The sequence below is a fragment of the Neofelis nebulosa genome, chromosome 7 (genome assembly GCF_028018385.1).
Source record: "Neofelis nebulosa isolate mNeoNeb1 chromosome 7, mNeoNeb1.pri, whole genome shotgun sequence".
In the NCBI taxonomy this organism is placed as follows: Eukaryota; Metazoa; Chordata; class Mammalia; order Carnivora; family Felidae; genus Neofelis; species Neofelis nebulosa.
In genome coordinates, this window is record NC_080788.1 from 70,836,100 (window position 1) to 70,855,176 (window position 19,077).

Sequence of the window (19,077 nt, forward strand, 5' to 3'; positions counted from 1 at the left end):
TGTGATGAATCACATTGAATATTTTGTGAATATTGAACCATCCCTGTATCCCAGGTATATAGTCCACTTGGTCGTGGTGAGTAATTTTTTTAATGTATTTTTGGATCCGGTTGGCTAATATCTTGTTGAGGATTTTTGCTTCCATGTTCATCAAGGAATGGGTCTATAGTTCTCCGTTTTATTTATTTATTTTACTTATTTTATTTACGTTTTTTTATATTAAATATAATTTATTGTCAAATTGGTTTCCATACAACACCCAGTGCTCATCCCAACAGGTGCCCTCCTCCATGCCCATCACCCACTCTCCCCTCTCCCCCACCCCCCATCAACCCTCAGTTTGTTTTCAGTATTTAAGAGTCTCTTATGGTTTGCTTCCCTCCCTCTCTGAAACTTTTTAGTGGGGTCTTTGTCTGGTTTTGGAATCACGGTAATGCTGGCTTCATAGAAAGAATTTGGAAGTTTTACTTCCATTTCTATTTTTTGGAATGGCTTCAAGAGTATAGGTGTTATCTCTTCCTTAAATGTTTGGTAGAATTCCCCTGGAAAGCCATCTGGCCCTGGACTCTTGCTTTTTGGGAGATTTTTGATTATTAATTTGATTTCTTTACTGGTTATGGGTCAGTTCAAATTTTCTATTTCTTCCTGTTTCAGTTTTGGTAGTTTATGTGTTTCTAGGAATTTGTCCATTTCTTCCAGATTGCCCATTTTACTGGTGTATAATTGCTCATAATATTCTGTTATTATTGGTATTATTTATGCTGTGTTGGTTGTGATCTCTCCTCTTTCATTCTTGATTTTATTTGCTTGGGTCCCTTCTTTTTGATCAAACTGGATAGGAGTTTATCAACTTTGTTAATTCTTTCAAAGAACCAGCTTCTGGTTTCATTGCTCTGTTCTACTGTTCTTTTGTTTTCGATAGCATTAATTTCTGCTCTAATCTTTATTATTTCCTGTATTCTGCTAGTTTTGGGTTTTATTTGCTGTTCTTTTTCCAGCTCTTTAAGGTATAAGGTTAGGTTTTGTATGTGAGACCTTTCTTCCTTCTTAGGAAGGCCTGGATTGCTATATACTTCCCTCTCATGTGTCTTTGCTGCATCCCAGAAGTTTTGGGCTGTGGTGTTATCATTTTCATTGGCTTCCATGTACTTTTTAATTTCCTTTTTAACTTCCTGGTTAGCTCATTCATTCTTTAGTAGGATGTTCTTTAGTTTCCAAGTATTTGTTATCTTTTCAAATTTTTTCTTGTGGTTGATTTTGAGTGTCATAACGTTGTGGTCTGAAAATATCCATGGTATGGTCTCGATCTTTTTGTACTTGTTGAGGGCTGATTTGTGTTCCAATATGTAATCTATTCTGGAGAATGTTCCATGTGCCCTGGAGAAGAATGTGTACTCTGCTTTAGGATGAAATGTTCTGAATATATCTGTTAAATCTATACAGTCCAGTGTGTCATTCAAAGCCATTGTTTCCTTGTTGATTTTCTTTTTAGATTATTTGTCCATTGTTGTAAGTGGAGTGTTGGAGTCCCCTACTATTATGGTATTATTATTGAGTTTCTTTATGTTTGTGATTAATTGATTTGTATATTTGGGTGGTTCCACATTTTGAGTATAAATGTTTATAATTGTTAGGATTTCTTGGTGGATAGACCCCTTAATTATGATATAATGCCCTTCTTCATCTCTTTTTACAGTCCTTATATTAAAGTCTAGATTGTCTGAGATAAGTATGGCTACTCCAACTTTCTTTTGTCAACCATTAGCATGATAGATGGTTCTCCATTCCCTTTCAATCTGAAGGTGTCTTTAGGTCTAAAGTGGGTCTCTTGTAAACAGCATATAGATGGATCTTGTTTTCTTATCCATTATGTTACCCTATGTCTTTTGATTGGAGCATTTACGCCATTGATGTTTAGAGTGAGTACTGAAAGATATGAATTTATTGCCACTATGTTGCCTATAGAGTTGGAATTTCTGGTGGTGTTCTCTGGTCCTTTCTCATTTTTGTTGCTTTTGGTTTTTTTTTTCTTTTGTCTTTTCTCCCCTCAGAGGGTCCCCCTTAAAACTTCTTACAGGGCTGGTTTAGTGGCTATGAACTCCTTTAATTTTTGTTTTCTGGGAAACTTTTAATCTGTCCTTCTATTTTGAATGACAGCCTTGCTGGATAAAGAATTCTTGGCTGCATATTTTTCCAGTTCAGCACATTGAATATATCCTGCCACTCCTTTCTGGCCTGTCTGGCCTGTCAAGTTTCTTTGAGTAGGTCTGTTGCAAACCTGATATGTCTTCCCTTGTAGGTTAAGGACTTTTTTTTCCTTTGTTGCTTTCATGATTCTTTGCTTGCCTGAGTATTTTATGAATTTGACTAAGATATGCCTTGCTGGGGGCGCCTGGGTGGCGCAGTCGGTTAAGCGTCCGACTTGAGCCAGGTCACGATCTCGCACTCCGTGAGTTCGAGCCCCGCGTCAGGCTCTGGGCTGATGGCTCGGAGCCTGGAGCCTGTTTCCGATTCTGTGTCTCCCTCTCTCTGCCCCTTCCCCGTTCATGCTCTGTCTCTCTCTGTCCCAAAAAAAAAAAAAAAAAGTTGAAAAAAAAAACTAAAAAAAAAAAAAGATATGCCTTGCTGTTGGTCAGTTTTTGTTGAATCTAATGGGAGTCCTCTGTGCTTCCTGGATTTTGATGTCTGTGTCTTTCCCCAAGTTAGGAAAGTTTTCTGCTCTGATTTTCTCACATAAGTGATCTATTTATGTACTTATCTACATATGAAGATCTCTGCTGTGCTGGCTCAGAGTCAGTCTTGCCCCATTAAATGTTCAGTTGCCAGGAGCAGGGGTGGGGGGTTTGGTTACCTCCACTGGGGGTGCAGTGTTGCTCTCTGAATTTGTTGTTGAAAGTGTTGCAGGAGAACATGGAACCACCCCCCTCTCTGGTCCCTGGACAGGAGATCTCACACCCCCCACAGTTCAGGAAGCCCTCATAGAATAGTGAGGGCTGTCAGTGCACCATGCAGGACAGCTCTGCTGCATTTTACCTTTGCTGCGTGGATGGGAGTCAAAACCTGAAATTTTAAAGGACCCAGCACTGCATGGATCTTTCCGCCTCCTGCAGAGTATAGCCTCTTTCTGCTGTGTCTGATGTCTTTTGTCCCAGAAAAACAGTCCTACTCCTGCATGGTACCCAGGATCTATGGTGTAGCACTGCTAAAAGCAGCAACCAGGTTATCTGTTCTGTGCCACTGTTTCCTGCTGAAGGAAGGTCTTTAGCTGGCACCTGCAGGGTCTTTTGTCTTTGTAGAGGAAATATACCCTCTTCCAAATGTACTCCAGGAAGGGGAATGTCCTTTCCCAATTTGACCCAAGAGGTCCCTACACCATGCTATGTACTCCAGGGCCAGCTCCCTCCTCCACAGGAGTGCACACTGCAGCTCCACTCTGGAGAAAGTCACACACTTCCAAAACCTCAGAGTTCAAGCTCCACACACTGTTTGCAAAAAACTTGCCACATTCAGTACCTCTCCCTCCCCAGTCATGGTCCAGAGAGGCTTTCCTCTTGTACTAACCTGACACCACAATCTCTCAACCCCTCTCTGTTTCTCTCCCTTTGTCTCTTCATGGGAATGTTTCCCTTCCCTCCATGGCACCACCATTTTTCTCTCCCCAATTCACTTTCATGCCCTTTGCACCTGTCACACTGTCTCCCTCCAATCTTGGAGATCCTTCTGCCAGTCCTCAGATTGATTTCCTGTGTGTTCCAAGTGATCTGACCTCACTACAGCTGTTTTTGAAGGATGAGAAAAGCCCAGGCTCTCTCTACTTCTCTGCCATCTTAATTCCTCTTTCCAATTTGTTCTAGTTTTAAAACTAGAAACAGATCATGATGTATGCAGGGCTTAATTACAGCAGACTTTCTCTGTTTTATTATGTCAAAGATTTACCCTCCACTATACCCACTCTGATTTAAAGATCTCCCTTAGGGGCACCTGGGTGATTTTCAGTTGGTTAAGTATTTGACTTCCGCTCAGGTCATGATCTCACGGTTTGGAAGTTAAAGCCCCATCTTGGGCTCTGTGCTGACAGCTCAGAGCCTGAAGCCTGCTTTGAATTCTGTGTCTCCGTCTCTCTCTGCCTCTCCCCCACTTGTGTTCTGTTTGTCTCCCTCTCAAAAATAAATAAACATTAAAAAGTTTTTAAAGATCTCCCTTAGAATGTAGTTGCACTAACAAAGACGGGGGTAAGAATGGGGGAGTGGAGTGCAGAATAACTGCTCCTGTCAATTCATTCATTTCTGTAGGAAATAATCTAGCTCTTACCCCTGAAAGTCTGGGCAGTGTGCTAAGTGCTAGAGTAAATCAGATGTTCTTGATTCCTATAAAAAAAAAAAAAAAAAAGAAAAAAAAAAGAAAGAAGGAATTCAGTCCATAGTTTATTTTCTGTTCTTGCCCCCCCCCACATTTTGCTCCCTGCCCCTGTCTGTTACCAGGAACCATTCCACAGAGGTGCAGTTCCCAGTGAGAGATCAGTCAGAGAACTGGGTAAGTCCTCAAAGAATCCAAGGCCAGTGGCATGACGAAACTGGCACTTCTCATCACGTGCAATCCCCCGTACCCTGTTAGTCCTCTCTGGCTTTCTCTGTTTTCCTCTGTACCCACATGTTGGCATTAAAGTACAGTGCTTGTACTTGTGAGCACATTCTTATGTAGCCTTCTTTTTTTTTTTTAATGTTTATTTTTGAGAGAGAGTTAGAGAGACAGAGTGTGAGCTGGGGAGGGGCAGAGAGAGAAGGAGACAGAATCTGAAGCAGGCTCCAGGCTCTGGGCTCTCAGCACAGAGCCTGATGCGGGGCTTGAACTCACGAACTGTGAGATCATGACTTGGACCGAAGTCAGACGCTTAACCGACTGAGCCACCCAGGCACCCATCTTATGTAGCCTTCAAAAACAAATGTGGTACTAGCATAAAAATAGACAAACTAATGGACAAAAATTGAGAACCTAGAAAGAAAGCCAGCCATATATATTCAACTAGTATTTGAAATAAGAACCAGGAATAGTTAATGGAAAAAAGACAGTGTCTTCAATAAATTCTGGAGGAACTGGGTATTCTGGTGTAAAATAATGAGCCTAGGTCTCTGTCTTATACCACTTAAATATTAACTCTAAATAGATTAAATGTAAGACCTGAAACCATGAGACTCATAGAAGAAAATTAGGAAAAAAGCTCCTAGATATGGTCTTGGTAATGATTTTTTGGAAATCATACATAAAGCATAAGCAACAAAGTAAAAAACATGTGGGACTACATCAAACTTAAAAGTTTCTGCACAGCAAAAGAGTAAAGACAACTTGTGGATGGGAAATTGCAAACCATGTATCTGATAAGAGGGTAATGTTCAAAATCTATGAACACCTCAAGAGCAAAAAACCCAAATATTCCAATAAAAAATGGAGAAAGGAGTTGTGTGGGGATTTTTCCAAAGATGTACAAATGACCAACAAGTACAGAAATAATGCTCATTGCTGGTCATTGTGGAAATGCAAATTAAAACCACAATGTGATAGCTCCTCATGCCTGTTAGAATGGCAATAATAATAATAATTAATAATTAATAATTAATAATAATAATAATAATACAAGAAATAAATGCTGGTATGTCTGTGGAGAAAAGGGAACATTGTATATTGTTGATGGGATTATAAATTGGTAACCCCATTATGGAAAACAGTATGGAGTTTCCTCAAAAAATTAAAAATGGAACTATTATATGATCCAGGAGTTCCACTTCTGGGAATATAATAAAAGAAATAAAAACTAACTTGAAAAGATATGTGCACCACCAAATTCATAGCAACATTATTTACAAGAGCCAAGACATAAAAACAGCCTAGGTGTCCAGTGAATAATGAATGGATGAAGAGTTGTCGTATATGTGTATATATATACCACGGATTATTATTCAGCCCTATAGAACAATGAAATCCTACCATTTGAGACAACATAGATGAACCTTGAAGGTATTTTGGTAGGTGAAATAAGAGAAAGTCAGATACTGTATGATCTCATTTATATGTGAAACATAAAACAAAACCCCCAAACACCCAAATCACAGAAAAAGGTATAAGATTTGTGGTTACCAGAGGTAGGAGAAGGGGAATTGGAGGAAAGTGGTTAAAGTGTGCAAACTTTTAATTATAAATTAGTAGGAATGTAATGTACAGCATTATGACTTTTAACACTGCTATGTGATATGTAGGAAAGTTGAGAGTAAATCCTGAGTTCTCATCACAAAGAGAATTGTTTTTCTTTTTATTGTGTGTATATGAGATGATGGATATTAACTAAATCTATTGTAATCATTTTACAATATATGAAAATCAAACAATCATGTTGTACACCTTAACATATAGTCATGCATGTCACTTATTTCTCAATAAACCTGGAAAAAAATCTGACAGTAGGCCCCCCCCCCATCTGTGGGAGATTTGTCCAAGAGCCCCAGTGGATGCCTGAAATTGCAGATACTGCCAAACCCTTTATGTATTATGTGTTTTTCTGTGAATACATACCTATGATAAAGTTTAATTTACAAATTTGGCACAGTAAGATATTAACAACAGTAAAATATTCATAGTACAGTTATAAAAATATATTGTAATGAAAGTTGTGTGAATGTATTCTCTTTCTTTCAAAATACTTTGTTGTACCTTATCCACTCTTCTTGTGATGATGAGATGACAAAATGCCTACGTGATGAGATAGAGTGGGACAAATGATATACATAGGCATTGCGACAGAAGCTGCTGTTAACATTCTCATGAGTCATCAAAGGAGGATCATCTGTTTCCAGACCATGGTTGACCACAGACAACTGAAACCGCATAAAGCTAAATTGTGAAGAAAAGAGGATTTCTGTATTTTTGTTGATTTTTTTTTTCTATTATTTTCCTAGTCTCTATCCTATTATTTCTGTTTTTATCTTAATAATTTCTTTCCTTATGCAAAATTGGGTTTAGCTTGTTCTTTTTCTGGTTCTCTGGGGGTGTAAAGTGAGGTGTTTTGAGATCTTTCTTTTTTCTTAATGCAGGCATTTGTCATTGTAGATTTTCCCTGAGGGCTACTTTTGTAGCACCCCATAGGTTTTGTTATGTTGTATTTCCATTTTCATTTGTTAAAAAATAGTTTTTGATTTTTCCATTGATTTCTACTTTGGTCCATTGGTTGATCAGGATTATGTTGTTTAAATTACATGTATTTGTAATTTCTTCGGTTTTCCTTCTATTGATTTCTTCGGTATTCCTCCCTTGATCTGGTCCAGATCATTGTTGCTAGAAGAGACATTTGGTATGACTTCAATATTTTAAAATTTGTTTAGATTTGTTCTATGACCTGATATATGATCTATCCTGAAGAATGTTCCATGTGAACTTGAGAATTTGTGTTCTGTTCCTCTGATGAATGTTCTGTATATGTCTGTTAGGTCTATTTGGTCTAAAGTTTGGTTGATGTTCATTGTTTCCTAATTGATTTTGTCTGAGTGATCTATCCATTGTTATAGCCTCTTGATAAATAGATCCCTTTATTATTACATAATGACCTTTTTTTTGTCTCTTGTTATACATTTGGACTTGAAGTTTATTTCATCTTATATAAGTATAGCTACCACTGCTCTTTTTTGGTTTCCATTTGCATGGAGTATCTTTTTCTATACTTTTGAGACTATGTATGTTCTTAGGTGAAGTTAGTCTCATGTAGACAGGTTTTCTTTTTTTAAATTTAAATCCAAGTTAGTTAACATATATGTAATAATGATTTCTGGAATAGAATTTAGTGGTTCATCACTTACATGTAACACCCGGTACTCATCCCAACAAGTGCCCTCCTTAATGTCCATCACCCGTTTAGTCCATCCCTCCACCCAACACCCCGCCAGCAACCCTCAGTTTGTTCTCTGTAATTGAGAGTCTCTTATGGTTTGTCTCCCTTTCTGTTTTTATCTTGTTTTGTTTCTTAAATTCCACATTTGAGTGAAATCATGTATTTGTCTTTCTCTATTTCACTTAGCATAATAAACTTTAGTTCCATTCATGTTGTTACAAGTGGCAAGATTTCATTATTTTTGATTGCTGAGTAATATTCCATTGTGTATATATACCACATCTTTATCCATTCATCAGTCGATAGACACTTGGGTTCTTTCCATACTTTGGCTATTGTCAGTAGTGATGCTGTAAACATTGGGGTGCATGTGCCCCTTTGAATCCACATTTTTGTATACTTTGGATAAATACCTAGTAGTGCAGTTGCTGGGTTGTAGGGTAGTTTTATTTTAATTTTTTGAGAAACCTCCATACTGTTTTCCACAGTGACTGCACCGGTTTGCATTCCCACCAGCAGTGCAGAAGGGTTCCTATTTCTCCACATCCTCGCCAACATCTGTTGCTCCCTGAGTTGTTCATTTTAGCCATTCTGACAGGTGTGAGGTGTTATCTCACTCTAGTTTTGATTTGTATTTCCCTGGTGATGAGTGATGTTGAACATCTTTTCATGTGTCTGTTAGCCATCTGGGTGTCACCTTTAGAGAATTGTCTATTCATGTCTTTTGCCCATTTCTTCACTGGATCATTTATTCTTGGGTGTTGAGTTAGATAAGTTCTTTATAGATTTTGGATACTAAACCTTTATCTGATATGTCACTTAGGCAGGTTTTCTTTCAGTCATTTAGCCACTTAACTCTTTTATTAGAGAGTTCAACATCAGATGTCTCTTTTGCAAATATTTTTTCTCAGTCTGTGGCTAATCTTCTCATTCTGTTGATATAGTCTCTTGCAGAGCAGAGTTTTTAACTTTAGTAAAGTCCAGCTCATCAATTATTTCTTTCATTGATTGTGTCTTTGATGTTGTATGTAAAAGGACTTTACTATAATTTTGCAAAATATACAAATATCATAATGTTGCACACTTGAAACTAACATAATATTATATATAAATTATACCTCAGTAAGAAAATAAAAAGGCATCCTTATATCCAGGATCATCCAAGTTTTCTCATGTTATTTTCTAGAAGTTTTATAATTTTTCATTTTACATTTAGGTCTATTATCAATTTTGCATTAATTTTTTTGAAGAGTGTAAGGTCTGTGTATAGATTTTTTTTTTGTTTTTTTTCCTTTTTTGCATGTGGGTATTTGGTGTTTTTTTTTTTTTTTACCACCACTTGTTGAAGAGATTATCTTTGCTGCATTATAATGTCTTGTTCCTTTGTAAAAAATCAGCTGAGAATATTTATGCAGGTTTATTTCTGAGTTATGTATTCTATTCCATTGATTTACCTATCTTTGTGTGTGTGTGTGTGTGTGTGTGTGTGTGTGTGTGTGTGTGTGTTTGTGCCAATTCCACACTGTCTTGATTACTATAGGTTTATAGTACGTTTTTAAAAACTTAGTCTTTATTTTTGCATAACATGAATTTAAACAATTAGAGAAGGAGGAAATTTTGCTAAAACCTCACACTAATACCCAGAGTAAGTAATATTATAGTAAGCTTTGATGTCAGGTAATGTCACTCCTTGAACTGTGTTTTTCAATATTTTGTTGGCTATGGTGGGTCTTTGCCTCTCCATGTAAGCGTTAGAATCAGTTTCTCAGTACCTATAAAATAAGTTGCTGGGATTTCTTCTCTCTGAAGAACTTCTTTTAACTTTTCTTTCAAGGCAAGTCTCCTGGCAGCAAATTCACTCAATTTTTATTTCTCTGAGAATGTATCTCTTTCTCCTTCACGTTTGTAGAATAGTTTTGAAAGGTACAGAATTCTAGGGCTCTACTTTTTTTTCTTTCGATACTCTAAATGTTGTACTCTATTCTCTTTTGCATGGTGTCTGAGGAAAAGTTGGATGTAATTTATTTATTTATTTTTTTAATAGGTAGGGTGATATTTTTTCTTTGACTTCTTTGTGGATTTTTTTTCTTTACCTTTGATTTCTTCAATTCAGAAATGATATGCGTAGGTGTATATTTGGGGGGGATTTATCCAGCTTGGTCTTCTTTGGGATTTCTGGATCTGTGGCTTGTTGTCTGACATTAAGCTGGGGAAAATTCGCAGTCATTACTGTTTCAAATATATTTTTGTTTCTTTTTCTATTTTTTTCTCTCTGATATTCCCGTTACACATGCTACATCTTCTTTAGTCGTCCCATAGGTCTTAGGTATTCCATTCTAGTTTTTTTTTTTTCTTCTTAGTTCTCTTTGCCTTTTGGTTTTCAAGGATTCTATTAATATATCATCTGGCTCAGGGATTCTACCCTCATCTGTGTTCAGTCTACCGGTAAGCCCATCAAAGGCATTCTTTATGCCTTATGTCTGTTATAGTGTTTTTGACCTGTAGTATTTCTTTTTTTCCATTAGGAATTCCATCTCTCTGATTATATTGGCCATCTGTTCTTGCATGCTGTTTGCTTTATCCATGAGGGCTCTTAATATATTAATCATAGTTTTAAATTTCTGGTCTGATAATTCCAACATTCTTGCTTTGTCTAGCTCTGATGCTTGTTATGTCTCTTCAAATTTTGCTTTTGCTTTTAAGTATATCTTGTGATTTCTTCTTGATAGGTAGACATGACATACTCAAGAAGAGAAACTGCTATAAATAGGCATTTGGTAATGTGGTGGTGAGGTGTGAGTAGAGAGGAAGACTTATGTAGTGCTATAATTAAGTCTTGATTTTGAGTGAGTCTGTTTCCGAACTGTAAACTTCACAAGTGTTTCTCACTTTTTTCTTTTCTCTTAGATGGGACATGATGGCTGGAGTGGGCTAGAGTTGGGTATTTGCCTTCCCAGGTCAGTTACTCTTATACTTAGTAGGTTAGATTTTGATTAACTAGTTTCCCTGAGGGCAGGGATTCTTGAGAAAATCAGAGTGCTCTGGCATATTTCCAAATGGCTCCTTTTCCTCTCCCTCTGCCAAAAGTCTGAGGAAGTTTTTCTCAAATATTTATTAGGTGAATCTGGTCAAGCTGCCTAAAGTAAATTTCACAGTATTATTGATGCTCCCTATGGGTATGTCCTCCTGGACAGTTTTTAACTCTCAGAGTTGTCTACCCTCCAGGAATTCATCAATCATGGTTTAGGTTTGTATCTGCTTCAATAAGCTATTATGGCCCATATTTGCCTGTCTGTTTCTCTAATCTTGGGGTAGCAGTTTGCCCCATGTCCTCCCCTCTCTTTTGAACCCAAGAAGAGTTGTTGATTTTTCAGTCTGTTCCACTTTTAACTTGTTAGGATAGAGTAATTATTCCAAACTTCTTACATGCAGAACTAAAAAGCAGAAGTCTTTCCATTTGTTTTTGACAAATTTAAAGTTAGTCTGGCAAAATATAGTCTTTGTTCATGTTTTCTCTTTGCGTTGCCTTGTTTAAAATTCCATATTTTATAGAACAACTATATGAATTCCACCAACAGTTTTAAAAGCTGTTTTATACTGAGAACAAACTGAGGGTTGATGGGGGGTGGGAGGGAGGGGAGGGTGGGTGATGGGTATTGAGGAGGGCACCTTTTGGGATGAGCACTGGGTGTTGTATGGAAACCAATTTGACAATAAAATTCATATATTAAAAAAAAAGAAAAAAAAAGCTGTTTTATGACACAATATAAAAAATATTTTGATCCAATTTATTTTGAACACGTGTCTTGTATGGTGTGAAGAACCTAACCATTTTGTTTGTTCAAATGCTTAATTATTTGTGTGTATATGGATTTATTCACTCCTGTTTTGGGAATCCACATTTACTATAAATGTGTCCGTCCTGTACTTTGTTTACTATTCTAATCATTGTATTTTCATTATTATGAGTGTACATTCAACATATTTCCTACCTCAACCTTTTCTTAAATGTTAACATATTGGTTTCTGCGGCTGATATTTGATTTATTCTCTCCATTTCATACCAAATGGGTTACTTGTTTATTTCATGTGTTTAAGGAAAGCAAAAAACAAAATAAAGCAAAACACCAAACACACACACACACAAAACATAATTAACCTTGTATTTTGCTGGGAATTGTCAAATGACTCTAGTCTATGATATTTGTCCTCATAAGTGTGGATCAGTTTTTAAATTTCTGTATAACTGGGATTGTCACTTAAAGTGAATAGTGGTTACTTACACATGGGCCATATTGATATGTGATATAATTGCTTCTTTAGCTGGAAGAAAGCATGAAGAAATACAAGTAAATTCTTATTTATGTTTCTGTTCTTACTACACTCCAAGAATAGTGTTAAATAGCAGAGCTGATCACCTGGCTCAGCCACTCTAGTGCTTATATAATAGGCCCATGAATGAAGTGGTTAGTTCTGAATAGTAAGGATGAAGTCTTTTCATGGTTCCTTTCTGTACCCCTGAGCCCTTGAATGAAGTAGTTTTAAATGTTAAAGATGAAGTCTTTGCATGGATTCTTTCAGTATGGTTTCTTCTCAGTAAGGCAGTTATAGTGACAACCACTGTTGAATGTCCTTCCAGAAGCACAGATACATGCTGAACCCTGATGTGGTTTTATCTCTGGATGAATTTAATCAGCAACTTGATGACTAGTTATTTAGATGAGGTCTTTTTCACGCTGGAAGAAGAGCGGATAGTTCTTACTGGGATAAACATGTTTTCCATGTATGGCTTTGACTCTCCTTACAACTGTACCTTGGCCATTAAGTGACAACTGTACCTTGGCCATTAAGTGATCCAAAGACATACGGAATGTCTAATATCCTTCATAACATTGCTTTGGGCAAAGAAATATCTTTACAGCCTAGAAAGTACAACAGTGAGCACACAAACAAGTGATCCATTGGTGCAATAATATGCTGTGTCATGCAGAAGCTGTCCGTATGATATAACATGAGAATAGCCTTTTAATGGTGCAAGTAAAGGTATAAGTAAGTGCATTTGGGGAGACACTTTGTGCTTTAACATGCAATACATATACTTTGAACCAACGGACATTATAAAGTATTACGTTCTAGAATGCATAGGTTTGGAAAATGAAAGTAGATGGTGAAAGTGGCTCCATTAACCATCACTTCCTTCGAGAACTTGAGCTTTCTGGACCTACAACTTTGACCTCCACTGGGGGGTGAGTGAATGCTTCTTCTGGGGACAGAGTAAGCATTTTAATAAACCTAAAGTTTTAGTAGCTCACTGGTCATTTTGATTTCCTTGTGTTTATAGATCAGCAAAGAACAGCTACTATCATGCGAAGTATAATTAACTGTCATTATCCCAGAAAAATAGAATTGGTACTATACTTGGTCGTAACTCTAAATGGGCAATTGCAGTGATTACAGCCTGATAAGAGCATGGTAATCATGGATTTCAACTTCTTAGATAAGAAGGTATGGATCTGGACACGTTATCTAGATCAGCAGAAGTACTGGACAAATGTGTGGGAAATCTAGAATGGATTAGGGAGGAAGAAGATAGTGAGTATCTTCCTGGGAACATGTGCAGTGTATAGAACCCATTAACACTTGTTTCATTAATACTCCTGTGTTTGATAATGATGGAGTGAATTTATGTGGAGCATGAATGTCTCTGAGCATGGGAAGATGTGGACTGTTTCTGATGCTTTTGATGCCATGCATATATCCTTCTGCACATAATATTCCCAAGAATGTAGATTGTTTTACACCATAAGCTGCAGAGATACTCTGCCTGAAGACTTTTATTTAGATGTCATAACTGCTTAACCCACTATGTGGGGAAGCCTGGAACTGCCATGGAGTCAATGCCTCAGAGCTACCCCAACACAGAAGTAAACAGCTCCCCTCTCAAGTGAAGCAATTAAATGTCATAGAATATGTACAGTCACTTAGAGGGCCACAGTAGGATTGTACCCTAATGTTCACAGTAGTAGGATATTAGTTAATACATCCTCTGCTGTCTTTGTTTTCTGTTTCTTTTTTTTTTTTTTTATTTATTTTTGGGACAGAGAGAGACAGAGCATGAACGGGGGAGGGGCAGAGAGAGAGGGAGACACAGAATCGGAAACAGGCTCCAGGCTCCGAGCCATCAGCCCAGAGCCTGACGCGGGGCTCGAACTCACGGACCGCGAGATCGTGACCTGGCTGAAGTCGGACGCTTAACCGACTGCGCCACCCAGGCGCCCCTGTTTTCTGTGTTTCATGTCTCCACTTCTGAACCAGTCTCCTAGCAGTCCCTTCTAAATAAACTCCTTACCTTCTGATTTTGTCTCTCGGTCCTCTTTTAAAGCCACTGTGTACACACACACACACACACACACACACACACACATATACACACACGCAAATATGTACACATACACACATACATGTGTAACAATTTGGTTTGATAATGCTTGAGATTCATTATGACATTTTACAGATTATTTTTAGACTTTATGAATAGCAGAAACCATGTTATTATATCCTTTCATTTGCAAAATAACTAGAAATTCAAATTTAAAACGTTTTTGTCCAATGATGCTGTTTGCTGTAAGAATATCAATTTTTAGTGTGATGTATTTACATTTTCCATCATGGTCTTATACTCCACAAGTGAAGTAGTAGCAGGATTAGGATGGCAGATGATGAGTTTGTTCAAGGTATGTTACATTTGGAGTACCTAAGTGGTGACGGCCAGCATGCAATTGGGTATTTCATTTTAAAGCTTCAAAAATATATGTGGTCAACAAATTCTGGAATATGCTATCTTTTTGCACAATTGTTTTATTGATACCCTTATGTCTTTGTTCAGTAATGTACAGATGGCAGAATTCGTGACAGGGGTGATAGCAAAGTCAATAACAAACACGTATTTATCAATTGATGATGTGGGGAAAGGCCATACATAGAGAAACATGAATGGAGTGAAAAAAGAACCATGACAATGATGTGAGTTGACAGAGTGATAAATGCTTTGGATAAGTCTCCTGAAGAATGTTTCCATACAGTGATCAAAATGAATGAATAGGAAAGGATTAGCAGGAAGAAGGTGCCCATGTTCATGAAGCCACTGTTGGCAGCAATAATAAACTCAAACTTGGCTGCATCTGTGCATGCAAATTTTATGATCGTGGGAAGTCACAGTAAAAACTGTCTTCTTCATTAGGACCACAAAAAGGCAAGTTTATAATCAAAGCAAACTGAGACATAGCATGAATCAGCCCAGTTACCCATCCAGTGATTACAAATGAAACACATATTTTAGGGTTCATCATGTTCAGGTAGTGAAGCGGCTTATAGATTGCTGTGCACCTGTCAAATGCCATGGCGATGAGTAACACCATCTCCACTCCTCCTATGATGTGGATGAAGCATATCTGTGCCATACAACCTTGGAAAGAAATTACTTTGCATTCACTTAAAAGGCCTTTGATTGTCTTGGGGACTATAATAGAAGAGAGGCCCACATCAATGAAGGACAAGTTGGCCAGCAGGAAGTACGTAGGAGAATGTAAGTGAGAATCAAAAATTATCAAAAACAAAATAAAAAGATTTCCCAGCATGATCACTAAATAGAGCAAAGAACATATCAAGATAAAAACAAACAAACAAACACCCTTTTTCTCCCAAGAGCAAGAAAGGCCAGTAACACAATCTCAGTGACCACAGAATCATTTAGACCACCCATTGACTGGAACAGGAGAGCTGATTTTTCAAGTGACCGGATGATAAAAATTAAAAAGGGTAAGTATCACTGGCAGAAACATAGCTTTCCTGTTTTCCTTGCTAATTAAGTTAGATATAATTGACTGAAAGGAGAAAAATGAAGAATTTGGAAGAAATAAGGTTAGCCACAAATCACTATATAGAGGGGATATTTGTTGTTTTTTTTTTTTGACGTTTATTTATTTTTGAGACAGAGAGAGACAGAGCATGAAGGGGGGAGGGGCAGAGAGAGAAGGAGACACAGAATCGGAAGCAGGCTCCAGGCTCCGAGCCATCAGCCCAGAGCCTGACGCGGGGCTCGAACTCACGGACCGCGAGATCGTGACCTGAGCTGAAGTCGGACGCTTAACCGACTGCGCCATCCAGGCGCCCCTAGAGGGGATATTTGAAAGAAAAAAATATGATTGTAAATTTTGCAGATAGAGCCAAAGGGGTTATTTTAATTTTAATTCCACAGTTAAACCTCATTTTAATTTTTCTCAAAGATTTCTTGATCATTTTCCTGACCCTTCCCCTAAGTGTTCTCACACCATGTAAATGTTGTCTCTTCTGTCACATCCTTATTAATACTTCCACACTAATTCTATATTCTCTTACCTGAACCTTTCTTAGCCCCTTAATATTTACCTTTTCACTGGCCTTATAGAGGTGACCTTGACAAAATTACTTGAACATATCCCATCATTTCTTACATTGGGCTTTCTAAATTTAAATGGAACTCAGGGACACAGGCTCAATAATTTTAATACTTGGTTCATGACATGATTATCACCATTGGTCCATGGCTACTTTTAATATACAGATTACTTAATGACAAGCTAAAATTAAATAAAATATTGTGTATCTGAGAGTAAAGATTAGTAAATTAGTAATTTACTGTATATCTGAGAGTAAAAGTTAGTAAATTATAATTAATACTTAATCAGTTTTAATCATCACAGGTAACAGATTTAAGTGTTTTCAATATTTAGGGCATTGTGTTAAGTACATTATCTCTTTCAAGCCTTCTAATGACTTCATAAGATAGATTCAGTTTTATTATCCCTGTTTCACAAATGAAACTGAGCCTCATAAAGATGAGGTGGCAAAGCTAGGACTGTATCAAGAGTTGTAGGACTTGAAAATGCATGCTCCTAACCAATGCTCTGCGCTCTTCAAGGCTAGCACTTCCAAATATACTTTAGAACTCCCCAAAGATCTAGGTGCATCAATCAGCCATTTTCCTTCATCTCAACTTTTCACTTCCCTTGATCTCTTACACATAGAGTCACTCCTTCAGAAATCAGATCTGTCAAGGACGGAATGGTGGGAGCCTTCTTATTTTTCCTTTCTCTCCCAAACCCTTCACAGTTAAGTTTATTTAACTTATACATTCTATTTATTGAACAAGCCAAAACAAGCTTGCACTTCAGAAAGACCTTTTAGAAATGTCACCAGGGATTCAGCACACAATAGTCTACATGTAAAAATCTCACATATAATATTCAATTTTCACTCTTTATTTTACATACTTATTCTCCAAATTTGGTACTATTGAGCATGCATTTTTTTTTGAGATTTCTTCTGTCATTAGTTACTATATATCCCAAAGCCTTTTCCACCCCAGTCCATTTTAAGAGACCGCTTATCTGTTTAGGCATTTGGTGGAGATTTCTCAATTTTGGGAGAGGATAGGTTCTTATCTTAGCCCTGGGATGAAATATGATAATCTATGTGACTTGGCCATGGATTGGTGTAAGAGGGGCACGCATGTAGCCTACAATTGATGAGATACAGAATAATGCCTTCTGTGGAAGATTTTCTTTCCCAGATTAAAATTTAAAGATTGATGTAGAGAAGGCTCTTTGTTTAGCTTTTTTATTCCTGCATTCAATATTAATGCAGTGCTTAAAGTTGCAGCAATCCTGAGCTCTGGGTGTCCACATGTTAAGGACGGTAGTATGAACAGATGGGGAAAAAAAATCCAGTCTAAAAGGTCTTTGATATCAGCAAGGGTCTACCTTCTGGTATCTTGTAACGTGAGGAAAATAAAAACTCACTTTTTTTTAAGAGACTGTAAACAAGCCATTGTTACTTTAAGCTGAATGCATCTTAATATTTGTATAGCAGAGAACTCAATTTTCTCCTGTATTTCTAACACCTTTTTTGTGTCTTTCACTGATGCATGGATTTTTTTCCTGCTTATTTTTGAGTATTAATATAACTCACGAGACCTAATTTTTTTTTTTAATTTCAAACGTGCTTTGCTGTTTTAACTACTCCCCACTTACAAAGATTTCTATACCTATAGCTCTATGCCTGGGCTCTAGAATAATATATCCAGGACTGTACTATGTTACATAAATGGACATGCTGAAAGCACCTCAACATATGCAAGGCTGAACTCATGATTTTATTCTTTTTTTTAATGCCTTAGGAAATATGACTGTTCTCTCAGATGCTTAATCCAGGAATCTTTGAGGCACCCTTTCTCCCCTTTCACCTTATATGCCAGGTGGAAAATTACACCTCCTGAATATTTGTTTTGTTTCCTCTTCTTCATCTTCACTGTCCATTTTATTTAAGTTTATGTATTTTTCATTTCTGAATGACCTATCTGCCTCCAGTCTTAGCTCAGATTAGTCCATTCTATAGTCTGCGTTCAGATTTGTCTATCTAAAAATCAAATGTGGTCATATTACTTTCCAACTTCAGCTTTTGGTTCTATCATTCAGGATATTTAAAATTCAGTTGCATATTACAGAAGACCCTTTATGAACTGAACACATTGCTGTATTTTTCACATTTATCAGCTCTTTCATGTACTTTTATTTGTATCATTCCTGGTCATAACAAAGTGGAACCATCTTTGGCTCCTAGGCCTGATAGACTTGCTTATCACGTAGTTCTGCCATGTGTAAGCTATATAAACTAGGGAAGGCTAGCCAATTATGCTGATGGTATTTATTTTTCTATAAAATGGGAGGTGTCTAGCTTCCTCAGATGTCATGAATATTTGAGGTTATATGGGCAAAACTATCTGGCAGAAATGTTTATTCCCCTCTTCCTTTATCTTTCAAAATTTAGATTAAAAGCCAGCTACTCTGAAGTTTTCATTGACCGCCCTAAGCAGAGTACTGTCTATGAACTATCTTGTAAATCTTTATAATAAAGTATATTATAATTTCTTATGCATATTAGTTCTTCATTATCAACTATGATTCCTTTGAGAAAAGGAGCTTTTACCTAACTTTGTAAACAACGGTAGCACAATTTCTGACACAAGGTAGGCACTGTTAAATGACAGTCTTCATTAACATTCATAGTGCAAAGTTCAAGATGACATAGTAAGCAAAATCTAGGGGCCAAGAAGCCCCTGTGGGAGATTTGATGGAGAGTCCATCTTCAACAAGTGACTTTGGGAA

The 19,077-nt window shown here is 37.1% G+C and overlaps 1 pseudogene; it reads right to left on the minus strand.

Moving 5' to 3' along the window:
* Positions 1 to 14,690: 14,690 nt before the first annotated feature.
* LOC131517929 (olfactory receptor 4F15-like) lies at positions 14,691 to 15,635 on the minus strand (annotated as a pseudogene).
* Positions 15,636 to 19,077: the final 3,442 nt, after the last annotated feature.